Source organism: Eublepharis macularius, chromosome 2 (assembly GCF_028583425.1).
Source record: "Eublepharis macularius isolate TG4126 chromosome 2, MPM_Emac_v1.0, whole genome shotgun sequence".
Lineage (NCBI taxonomy): Eukaryota > Metazoa > Chordata > Lepidosauria > Squamata > Eublepharidae > Eublepharis > Eublepharis macularius.
The window spans coordinates 188,647,421-188,660,550 of record NC_072791.1 but is presented as its reverse complement, the minus strand read 5'-3'; the positions used below and the strand labels follow the sequence as shown (position 1 = coordinate 188,660,550).

At 41.5% G+C, this 13,130-nt stretch overlaps 1 pseudogene; it reads right to left on the bottom strand.

Moving 5' to 3' along the window:
* Positions 1–11,738: 11,738 nt before the first annotated feature.
* On the bottom strand, positions 11,739–12,386 carry LOC129324700 (rho GDP-dissociation inhibitor 2-like; annotated as a pseudogene).
* Between the last annotated feature and the right edge of the window lie 744 nt (positions 12,387–13,130).

Here is a 13,130-nt window from a genome sequence, read left to right as displayed (position 1 = left end):
CCTCTAAAAAGATTGCACATGATGTATGGGCAGATTTTTAAACAGCAAAAATTGTGGTTCACTGATCATAGAGAGAAAAGACAACTCTTGCATTGCCGCTATGGAGTTGTTATAGGTGGGGAATTCCTGAATGGAAGACACTGTAATGAATGTGATGGAGTGATAAAGCTGGAACAAGGAAGCATGGCCGAGGGAGTGAACAAGGAAGTCTGTTAATCTGGACAGGTATCATGAATCACCAGAGTCCCTTGGAATGATTGATGAGACTAAGCCCATCTTCTTATTCTGGAAGAAGGTTCAGCAGCCAGTCAGCTAAATATTTTTCTCAGTGGACAAGGAGTTCAGACTCCCCCTCCATGTTTGTGGAGGCTTTCATTTGCAGAATTGATCAAATACATGCAAATTGGTAGAAGGTACAATGGGAGGATTGCAATTAGTCAGAGTTTCAAAACCTGACAATCTCCAAAGAAGAATTAACAAAGCATTGTTATGTTAAGTTCAAATGAATTATTACATGTAGGAATCTGAGTGAAGAATTTGGCTGTCTTAGACACATCAAATTTTATAGGACATGTACAAAAAGAGAGAAGATGATAGTGGAAATGTCTCTTAGGTGAATGCTGATGAGTAGAATCTGAGGCTTTGTCTGAAGGGAGAGCCTGCCAACTATCCTTACTTTGCAATCCCTGTAGCTATCAAATTATTAAGTATCTTGTGTGCCATTACACAGTCTAATAAGACCAGCCATATTATCTCAGATTCATTCAGTAGCTTATCTTCCAATGTTATATATGCCATCAAGTGCCAACAATGCCCTGTCACTCTTTACATCAGAAAAACAGGTCAGTCCCTACACAAACGAATAAATGGGCATAAATCTGACATTAAAAATCACAACATTCAAAAACTAGTCAGAGAACATTTTAATCTTCCAGGACATTGCATTGCTGACCTAAAAGTGGCTGTCCTGAAACAGGAAAACTTCAAGGGAAGTTTACAATGTGAGATGGCTGAACTTGAGTTCATTCACAAGTTCAGAAAATAGACACACAAACACACTGCCAGTGTTCAGTGAGTGGGCCGTCCCTTTAAGGATGTGTGGAAACGGCCATAGGAACCTTCTTGCACTACAGATGTTAATTCTCTGCAATTCCTCCCCTGATATAATCAAGCGAATTACATTTCACAGTGTGCCTCTACATCCTATCTTTGCAACACCCCTACCACCTGGGATAGAAAACACTCAGATCTCTATTTCTACTCATATCTGATGAAGGCAGCTTGACTCTTGAAAGCTTGTACCCTGGTCTTTAAGGTGCTACTGGACTTGAACCTTGCTCATCTACTGCAGTCCAACACAGCTCCCCACCTGAAACTATACAGGACTGGTAAGCTGCATTCAATTTAGTCCATTATATATTTATTTAGGGAACTGATATGCCATCTCTCCAAAGTCCTGCTTGAGGTGGCTTACAAATAAAAACAATACCATAAAAATCATAAAAACACCATAAATTATCAATATAAAAACAAAACATACCATTAAAAACAAGCCAGGTGCATAAAAACAGCATTATTAAAACACTGAACAATATGCATAAAGACCTGAAGCAGACCATAAAACAGCTAAAAAGATAAAGTCTCTTATTTAAAACCCTGAGTAAAAAACAAGTTTGGGCCTGATGTGTAAAAGACAGTACAGTAGGTGTCAAGTTAGCCTCAAAGGAAAGGGCATTCCAAACTAAAAATTAAAATAGACCTGCTTTTAAATCTTCCCCATTCCAGTTGCTCAACAGTAACGGTAAGAGACTCCATCTTTTGCAAACTGATATTAGGTCTAATCAGTTAGTTTTCCAATGATACATGTGCACAGCGCCAATATCATGGAAAACACATTTATGTAAGAGGAAAGTTGATTGTATTTTGATGGCTCATGTACTAGAAATGTTGCTCTTCTTGTTAAAAAGATTTTATTCCCCATTTTTTAAAGTGTTCTTGTTCTAAAAATGAACACTCATTCTTTCAGTACAATTCTTTCATTTTTGTAATTAAAAAAGATGTTTAAAAACAAAAACAAAAAAAACCTTTAGCCCTGGAGATGGTTCTAAAGACAATGGTTCTCTGGCTTGTGTACTTCACAGGAAGATCTGTAATTCTAAAATGCTGTCCTGAGCCCCTTGTAGGAAGGAAAAGATGCTTAAATAATAACTACTTAGCTTTTTATCTTTTAAAGCTAAGGTTTGTTTAGAAATTTGGAATGCTCACACTGATTCCAATTTCAAAAAATGGGCAAAGTAAACAGCGGAATATGTTCTTGTTTGAACTTGCATAGTGAAAGTTAGTAAGAACCATGTGCCATGGTCTGGTTCTGAACATAAAATTGCATGGAGGAAAATAAACAATGTGTTGTGAAGTGATTTTGAGAGACTGATGGAAGGAAAGAGGAGGCTTCCATGAGGATAGTTGTTTCAAATCAGATGATGCTCTGTGAATTTTTATACTATAAAATTATCACAAGAGCAGAAATGCAAGGACTTAAAGCAGTTTTTTGATGTTAAATTCCACATGAGCTATACAGTTGCAGTTATGCTGTAAATGTGGTTTGTTATGACTGAGAATCTCTCTGTGTGTAACATGTGAGGAAATTGTTTTACACTACAAAACACTGGTAACCTAAATGTAAATGGCGGGATGTCCATGTTGCCCTTGCTTAATGATAGTGTTTTAATGGCTGCCATTCAATATGCTACCATCCTTTTAACAGAGTGGGCTGAGGCCAGCATCCATGTGTCACGTAGTCTTGGACAGGATGGGCATTCTTCTTGCCTCTTAGAAGGTATCAGAATAGAGAAATTTGGGCTGTGCTCAGAAGTCAGGAAAAGTCCATGGTGACCTTTCAGAACCGGAAAGTCCCTGTGCCTTATCCCAAATCTATGACTGAGCCACAGTGCCTCAGGCTTGAAGAAATCTGGTTGTTTTGAGTAATTCTTTTTCTTCCTCCTGTCTGGTAAGCAGCAGATTTACTGGTGAACCACCATGGGCTTCACCAGCAGCTATCCAATTCTGAACAATATCCCAGGAATGAGTATCGATACAGTCTATACAACAAGGACTTATTCTTATGGAGCGGATTTTTCTAAAAACCTGGGCTAGCTCCCAAGTAGTTTGCCCCAAAATTCAAAAAGTGGAAAAAATGGTGACGGAGGCTTAAATTTGCCCCCAAATGGATAATATACAAGTTCTCCCAAAACCTCATGAGATCATAGATGGCATTGAAAAGTTGCCTAGCAACCCCAATAGAGAAGTAGAAAAGAGCAAGAGTCCAGCAGCACCTATAAGACTAACAAAATTGGTGGTAGGGTATGAGCTTTTGTGAGTCACAGAAGTGGGTGGTGACTCATGAAAGCTCATTTCCTACCACACATTTTGTTAGTCTTATAGGTGCTACTGGACTCTTGCTCTTTTCTACTGCTACAGACAGACTAACACGGCTACCCATCTATCTCCAATAGAGAAGGACAGTGCTGATAAAAGGTCCCAAAGAAAAGAGGCAATGTACAAGAAAATGGAGGTGAGGCATGACAAATGGTGGAAAAAAGCTAACAAGAGGGCAGGAAAAACAGAAGGGGTCAGAAAGGAGAGCAAGGACTGGTGGAGAGAGCTGGGAAAAATTGTTTGTAAAGCCTTCTGCATTGTGTAATTCCAACAAGTAAGGGATCACGTAATGAACTTGATGCTGTCATGGAGTCACATAACCTATCAGATTGTGCCGCGTCTCGCTATTACTAAGGGCAAACAAGTCTTCAGTTTGGGCTCACAGTGAATGGAACATTCTTGCTGTGCTGTGATATGCTAGAAATGTCATTGCCCATTAGCTGTGTAACAGGTCTTCTGCTCTGATTCAGATCTAGCTAGTTAGAGCAGAAGGCATGTGTGGATGGACAATGAGCATTTGAATGTGCATCACTACATTGTGCCAGAACTAGTCAACTCTGTGCAGTTGAATGCAAAATGACTTGGCAACAGGATATGTTCCTGCTTTTCTTGAAACTTGCACCCTCAGCAAAGAGGTGTGAAATCACTGGAAATGGTGTGTGTGTTAACTAATGGGGAAAATTGGTCAAAAAGAACAACCCTTTGTTTTGGCTTGGCCAAATATAGCTGCTCCCCTATCCTCTGTAATTCAGTCAAACTCATGGGGACTTCCCCGCTTTAATTATAAACATTTTCTGTCCATAGGATGTACATGTAGCATTTTCCTGGAGCAGTTCTTGTGCTCTTGTTCCCTCTTTCTTCCATGTAGAATCATTATTGCCTGCCCATCTCTGACATGAACATGCCATACCAAAAACTGATGCTTGTGCCCTGCTATATGTACAAACTCACGCTCAAGCAATAGGATGTGAATTGCTCAAGGTATGTTTCAGACAACTATTTATGCTATACAATGGATAAAATATACTATGGATGGTATATTCCTATTTATTTATTATCTTACCAGGAAGAGTTGCTACATTATATTGTATGTACATGTAATCCTTGTCCACTAGAGGGAGATAAAGAGTTGGGGTATTCCTTATAAGGAAAAAAGGGCGCAATTTTCCCTGAGAGACTGGAGGGCCTGAAACTGCAGGGAGAAGCATTCTCTCCTCAGAAGCGCCCCTTTCTATGAACTCTCTATTAATGTAGTAGAAATTCCTGTGAAGAACAGAAGACATCCCAATGCAGAGCACAGCTACAAGTTGCTGCATTTCAAGGGACTGGCTAGTAGATGTCAGAAAGACTGAGATGTGGGTCTGCTTGAGCAAAACAGGCCTGTTTTGTTACATGATTGTTGCATATGCTCTATTATTGTATTGTTTGTTCAGTGTTATTTTTTATAAATGTGTCACAAGGTGGGATCACACTGTCATAGACATGAACTCTCCCAGTTCTCAAATTAGATTGAACAAAACAGGTTACAGAAATATTTTGGTATGAATTCTACCATACGGTTTCAGTCTCTCAATGAAAATTGCGCCTTTTCTTTCCTTATAAGGAATACCCCAATTCTTTATCTCCCTCTAGGGTTACATACGCAGTAGTAAAACTTAAGTAATATCTATTCTCAAAGGCTGTCTGTCATTGTAAACACTTTGCGACAGAGTAAATTAGAGTGAAACTTTAATCTAAACAGGTCTGTAATTGGATTGTCAAAGATCCATGATATCATTACATCTATGAGCAGAACCACAAGTGACAAAAGGCACAGATTGGACACTTGTCTGCTTCCCTCAAGTTTTGATGGGAAATGTAGGCCGCTTGGTGGAATGTTGGACAAGTGACAGTTGAAAAGTCCATTGGACAGCAGTCAGAGAGCGAAGCTGCGAGACCAGGATGCCTACATTTCCCATCAAAACTTGAGGAAAGCAGACAAGTGTCCAATCTGTGCCTTTTGTCACTTGTGGTTCTGCTCTCACTCAACATGGCCAAATCTCTGGATACTTAATTCCAGAGACTGGAGTCATGAACAGAGAAAAATAGATTTTTCTACAACCCTTAAAAAGGCCACAGGTTTGCAGGAAAAATTGAAATAAAAATACTTTGGTGGTTGTGGGGGAGGGGGGCTGAGTGGTTTCCGGCAGGGCTATGGGGACAAAGAGGCCTCTGCTAGCTTTAGTTGATGACCTCTGTCTGAATGTAGAAAAAGGCCATGCTTCTTGGTTGCTCCTCCTGGATCTATATGCAGGCTATGATACAATAGATCACGCCATCCTCTTGAGGTGTTTGGAGGCAGAAGTAGGTGTAGGGGATGTGACTTGGACTGTTTTAAATAATTCCTCATGGAATGGACTCAAAGGATTGCCAACTTGCTGTTGGAGACCAGCTATCTTCAGTACGGGAGTTATCTTGTGGGGTTCCACATGCTGCAATCTTATGCCCTGTGTTATTCAACCACTATGTAAAGCATTTAGGAGAAATCATTTATAGCTTTGAAACTGAATGTCATCAATATGCAGATTACACCCAACTCTATATCTCACTATTCAAATCCCCTGGTGATTCAGCAGAGGTATTAAGTTGCTGCCTGACAGCTGTGGTCAAATAGCTCAAAGTGAAGAAACTGAAACTGAAATCTGACAAGACAAGCTGGGAAAACAAAGATGTTGGTGGACATTGTTCTCCATACTTTTGATGAACTTCAATTAACCCTTGTAGACTTGGTTAAGTGCCTACAGGTTATACTGAATCCAGCACTGCTGACAGAGAAGCAAGTTAATGCAGCTGCAAAAAATGTCTTCTTCCAACTCAGTATAGCCCGTAAGATGGCCCTCTACCTTGACACAGCTGTTCTGGCCGCCTGGATTCATGCGATGATACCACTGAGACTAGTGTAATGCCCTCTGTATAGGTGTCCCCTTGAAGTCAACTCTCATATTCCTCCAGTTAGTGCAGAATGCTGCAGCTTGGTTATTATTGGGAGCTGGGTGGAACATGCATATTATTCCCATTCTGCAGGCCCTCCATTAGCCATCAGTTACTGAGCTCAATTCAAGTTATTATCTGTCACATACAAAGCCCTTCATGGTCTTGGTTCTTCCTATCTCTGGGGCCACTTCTCTCCCTGTGCTCTGCCATGTCAGCTTCACTCATCTGAACAGGTTCATTCATTGCCCGCAAAATGGGCAAATCAACAACAGCCCACATACACACTTTCTCTGTTGTGGCCCCCACCTTGTAGAATGGCCTGCCTGATGAATGGCCATATTATGTCCTGCTGATGGGCAAGGGTTTGTGTTTGGAACAGGAACAATTCCTCAGTCTGAAAGACACGAAGTATAAGCCAACTAGCCAAAAGATTATGTTGGAGATCTCCTGTCTCCAGTCTCTTTACATTTCTCAGCATCTCAAAGGAAGAGACAAATGGATAGGGAATGTAGTGTTATTGAAAAGTGGGGAAATCCCTCCCATCTGTTTTCCTACTCTTTCCCGCTCTCTCCAGTTTTTAAAATACTTGTCTCTTGAAGTGTTAATACCAGAAAGCTGGAAATCAATTTGATTAGTGAAACCTAGTGGGGTTTGAAGGTTTCAGCCGGTCTTCCCTCACCATCCAGTCTTTGGGTTGCCAGCTCCAGTTGAGATATTCCTGGAAATCTGAGGGTGGGCTTTGGAGAAGGGAGGGACCGCAGAGGGGTATAATGCCAGAGTCCAGACTCCAAAGCTGCCATTTTCTCCGGGGAAAATGATCTTTGAAGTCTGGAGATGAGTTACAATTCTGGGAGATCTCCAGCCCTCAACTGGAGGCTGGGAACCCTACCCAGTCCTGATGAGAATGAGGATATTCACTTGCAAGTTGCCATTTAAGAGACAAATGGAAATCTTTGATCTTTGTCATGTCTGTTTGTACTCTGAGAGAGAGACGTTAAGAGCATTTGGAGGGTCGTGGCATGAATCCAGCCACACAGTTCCTCTGTTTGCAGAAGGGGATGGATTGCAATTTCTCCTGATTTCCCTAGTCCTACTTTGCCCCCTCCCCGTGCTGTTCCTGAGGGTCTGCTGATGCCCAGGACCAAAGTTGTGGGGGGGCTTAGTGGGAAATGGCGGGAAATTCCTACTCCATGCAGCCTGTGTATGATTGGATATACATCTAATACTGTGAGGTTTATTTTATTTTATTCATTATTTCTACTGATTTAGACAGTTTATATGCTACCACTCCAGAGACCTATTCAAGGCAACTTATAGATAAGATGATAAAACAAAATAATTGAAAACCAATTTTAAAAAACCATTTTAAAAAGCCAGAGCATAATACCAGCATAAAATACACACTGAGCAGCCAAATCTTCATTGAGCCAGCAGCAGACCACTGTCAGAAACAGGAGGTTGCTAGAACTGCATGCATTTAACCAAGGCTTTTTTTGGTGCCGATACATGCGCATACAATGTACCAGCACCTCTTTTTGGCTGGCAGGGCTTGGGCCATCTGTGCTGGGGTTAAAAAACAAAAAAAGCACTGTCTTTAACCTAAGTCAAGTTTATTTGTGGCTGGCAAAAAATAGCAGTGGGGGCTGAGAAGAAAGGAGCTCATTTAAACTAATGAGAAGGCTGAGTGGGCAGGGCGGAGAGAGCGGGCAGGACTGATAGGCTGGCTCCACATCCCTTACTGGGTATGGCAGTGGCTTCTCTTTTGGCATCGCAATGGGGCTCTGTAGGCAGAGGTGAGGCAGGAAAAATCTCTTTCTTCTCCCTTGCTCCGTTTCTTGGTACATGCCAGTGCAGACGTGCAGCATTTGTAGAAAGGGCTAGCATGTCTTTTGTTGTGTAGACTTGGCCTATTGAGAATGACGCTCAGGAGATATGAGGAACTTGGCCAGTGGCAGGTGGGAGATGTTGCTGTTATTAATAACATGTCAAATGTTGTGCTAGGTGCTGTACAATTAAGAACCAAAAAAGAAGAGTATTGCAGTACTGAAAATGTCAAAAAAAGCACTAAGGAGCCCACTGCAACTATAAAGTAAACAGGGAAGACTGAAAAGTAAACACGAGAGCAAACTCACAATTGTGGTCCTTATGTAACCTTAAGTATTTTATATAAAGTGCAAAGTGCAATATATGATTCATAAATAGGAAAGGATCCACATATTGATATCTCCATTACAGTAACAGTCTAAAACCTTGTTTTCCATAAGAGTCTCCTGTAATTACTCAAGGTAAGTTACAAAGTCAGGTTCAAAAGTAGGCAGATATATCTCATATGTCCTTCACTTTGTATATTTCAGATAAAAACAACAAGGTCATTCCACAGCCTTGCCACTTGCCGTGTCACTTTACTTCAACAAGACACCGGCTTTCTTTCCTTGTTTTGCAAAGCTTCCTCAGGAAATACATATGACATGGATCTTTTTGTTGTGCATTTTCCCTCACATCTTGCATTGAAACCAAAACATTCATGACCGTCTATGAATCATATATTGCACTTTGGACTTTATATAAAATACTTAAGGTTTTATAAGGACTACAATTGTGAGTTTGCTCTCGTTTACTTTTCAGTATTCCCTGTTTACTTAATAATTTCAATACAATTAAAAAAGCAAAGAAATTTGAAAGATCAGGACCACAAGTGGGAGAGGGAAGGGGTGAATAGGTTGGATGGGGGAGCTGAAAAAAGTTGAATTTGCACTTTATCTTGACATCTGGGCTAAAGTCAGAAACAAGTGGGGCTCATTAAATATCTAGAGGGAACCCGCCCGCCCCCCAGGGGCACTATACCTCTCTGGATATCAGATCCTGGAGACAAACAACAGTGCTTTGCTAAAAACGGAATGGTGGCCCGTTGATCTCTTTCAGCGGAGGCAGTTTTTATCCAGCACTTTTTTTGTACTGGTACTTGCTGGTGTGGTGTTCCAGCACCTCTTTTAGCTGGTAAGGTACTAGCACCATTTTTAAAAATAAAAATGCACTGCATTTAACAGTGATTTATTTATTTATTTATTTATTTAATTATTTATTTATTTAGAGTGTTTTGTAAGGCAAATCAAGACTATTGAGATATAAATAAATAAAGTGCTTTTAACTTGGAAAACAAATGTAAAGCCCTTTGTCATTAATTAGTGTTGTTGTGTTTATTTATTTAATTACATTTTTAGACCGCCCTCCCCGTCAGACGGGCTTTAAAGAATGGGAACTGAGAATGTTAAGAGACTTATCCAAGAGCACCATATGAACATAGTTTCAGGTGGGTAGAAGAGCAATATTTAGATCCAGTGGCACCTTAAAGACCAACTAGATTTCCAGGGTATGACCTTTTGCGAATCAGAGTTCCCTTCATTAGATATGACAAAGGGAGTTCTGTGTCTCGAAAGCAAATATCCTGGGAATCTAGTTGGTCTTTAAGGTGCTGCTGGACCTGAATCTTGCATGTGAACCTAAGGGGTGATGTGTGTGTGTGTGTGTGTGTGTGTGTGAGAGAGAGAGAGAGAGAGAGAGAGAGAGAGAGAGAGAGAGAGAGACTCACTCTCCCAGACTCTCACTGGTTGCCATCCCCCTATCACTGACCTATATTTTCCCCCAGTCCCGTATACAACACCATACTGAATCTATGCTTTACTGGCCTAACTGGCTTTCAAAGATTGGATTGCCTAGAAGAAATGTCAAACTGAAAAACAGCCTGCATATTTTTTACAAATTAATTGTGTATCTCTCTGTCTCTGTTTCTTTCTCTCTCACACACAAATACACACACACAAGCATTTGTTGCATACCAATTAATGGTATTATATAAATAATTCTCTACCAACAGGTTTTTTTAATCTGTAGCCGTGCATGGTATTTTCCTCATAAGAATGAGTTTGAGCCAGGCAAGGGATTACTAGCCCTTATTATATTTGCCTTTAATTTTCCATGTAACAACTCAGCTGCTCTGATTTTCCCCCCTTCTCCTTGATAAATTGTATAGACTGTGTCTATTGTAAACAGAAGTGCTGAAATCATGGTTTCACTGCACTTGTCTTTCATCCCTGCACTGCTACAATAATGAGAACTAAGGGATAATGACTTAAGGAAAAAAAGTGCTGGATTAAGTGGGACAGTAAATTAGGCATTTATCTCTCGCCATTGGAGGCCTGTTTCCTGTTCCACTCTGGGTCTCAGTTGAGTTCTAGTTAAAAGTAAACTGCATCATATTTCACAAAGCCAGCCCGCACCACAGAATCCGGCATATAAGCAATCATGTTAGGTTACCATATAGCCCAGGAGGGCTTGGTTTCCCCGAAGGTCAGTGCTGAGGCGTATTAGCAAGGAAGCATGAGAAGAGGCCATCATGCTTTGCCACTGTGTATCTAGCCTAGGGATAAAATTAAGGTTTGAGTCCCTCCAGACCTTTTTATTTTACTCTGCTTTAAATTCTGTGTACTTTTGAGTACGTGAGAAGAGAGAACTAGAGCTAACACTCTATACCGTAATTGTCCATAGAGCCACTATATTTATATTGTAGCTTTGCACAGGATTGAGGCATTGGGCTGCCATCGCTGTAAGCAGAAAGTAATGGATACCTGAGATTATAAATGTACATACTCCATTTTATGGGGGGAAAACATGACTTACATGATATGTAATTACATTATATATATCTATGTTGGTTCATGTGATTGTGTGCTCAAGCATTTACATTTAAACATTTACATTTAAACAAAAATGGGGGTATTTAAAGTGAGGATAAAGAAGCATGCCATTGACATTATATTTATTAGCTTTTTTTTTTTTTTTTTTAGCAAAGAACAAAACCAGCTTTATTTTCAAAGACACTGAAATTGTGACAGGCCAGGCCAGGAAATGTGTCTCCTGTTACCTTTCAAGGCAAGATTTCCAAATGCAGGTTTGGGAATTGCACTTAAAGTAGCTGAATCAAAATACAAGCCACCTAGGGGCAAAGATGTGTCCAGTAAATGCAAACTGTGAGGGGGAAAGGCTAACAGTAAAATATCTTTACATGGGGGTGGAAGTTCAATCTATTTGCCCTGATAGCAGTAGTTGGGTTGGCGTGTCTTCCCATAAAGGCACTTCAAGGACAGATCCCGAGGAGGATGTTCAATCTTAGTTTTAATTCCTTGCAGTTATTTTCAGTGCAGCAGCAGGAGAGACAGAGTCTGTCCAAAGGCCTGTGTTAACAGAATCTGTTGCGACAGTAAAAGGGCTGGGTGGAATAAGTGTGGCATGCAGGTGCCAAGGATAGGCACACCTGGAATAATACAGGCAGGAGGAAGCAAAGGGAAGAAAAGGAGGAGGAACTCATTCTGTCCACTCCTTCTTAATGGACAAGTTCCAGTCCCAGGTGAGATGGTCATGCTTGTCGTCATCAGTGAAGAAGGACTTGTTGCGATAGGTTCCTCGAGCTACCATGCCTTTGGGCACCTCTCCTCGAGAGGTGTTCATATTCCTCTGGCCGTGGCCCATAGCTACCCACCATGAATGTAGCTTTGTCCACCTTTACCCCGGTCCGGTAAGTGTGCTGCACGTATTTCAAACCTGATACTATTTCCCTATTTACTTTGAAATGGATCTTGACTCTGTATTCAGAACCTTCCTTTAACACAAAGGTCTGTTTCTTGAGTGCCTCAAGGTCCCCAGTGAGATCCATGGTTACTGGCCCTGGAGCAGTGTCACATACCAGTGTAAGCCGAGTGACAGTCACATGGAGGACTGTTGGGTCTGCCACTACAGCCGCATCCCCCAAAAGAGACTTCTTGTACTTTGTAAGGCTCTCATCATCCTTGTCCAGCTCCTGCAGCTCCTGCAGTGTCTTCTGAGGTGGCGGCTTATAGTTCAGTTTGCTGTCAAGCTCGTCATCCTCTTCTTCCAAATGCACCTCTGGTTCTTGTTCAGTCATGGTCTCCTGGCCTCAGAAGAGGAAGTTGCCAGCCAGTCAAAGTACAAAGCCCGAGAGGCTGGTTATGAAATACATTTATGGCTGCAGTTTTTCTCTCCATATATTGGACTGAAACTTTCAAGGATTGTGTCCCTCAAACCATGCACTAAGGTTGTCAGTCTGGGTTGGGAAATTCCTGAAGATTTGGGGGGTGGAGTCAGGGGAGAGCAGGGTTTGAAGAGGGAGCACTCCCTGCGGCCAACATGATGATGTCACTTCAGGAAGTGATGTCATACCCTACTAGGCGCACACTGCATGCTTTCCAGATTGATTTCCAGTGGCAGGTGATTGTCAGGTAGCTTGCCACCTCCTGTCAATCACTAGTGAACAGCAGGCAGAGGGACAAACAGCTGGGAGTTTGCCTGCCACCAGCAGACACCTGGAAACCCAATTTGGTGTAGTGGTTAAGAGAGTGGGACTCTAATCTGGAGAACCGGGTTTGATTCCCCACTCCTCCACTTTGAAGCAAGCTGGGTGACCTTGGGTCAGTCACAGCTTCTAGGAGCTCTCTCAGCCCCACCCACCTCACAGGGTGATTATTTTTATGGGGATAATAATGACATACTTTGTAAGCTGCTCTGAGTGGACATTAAGTTGTCCTGAATGGCGGTATATACATCTATTGTTATTGTTATTGTTACTTTCTACCACCAAACCTCAAATACCAGTTCCAGGATGCAGTATCAGGGGAAGGTCTCTGTGACAGGCCTCTGTGACCTGTTGC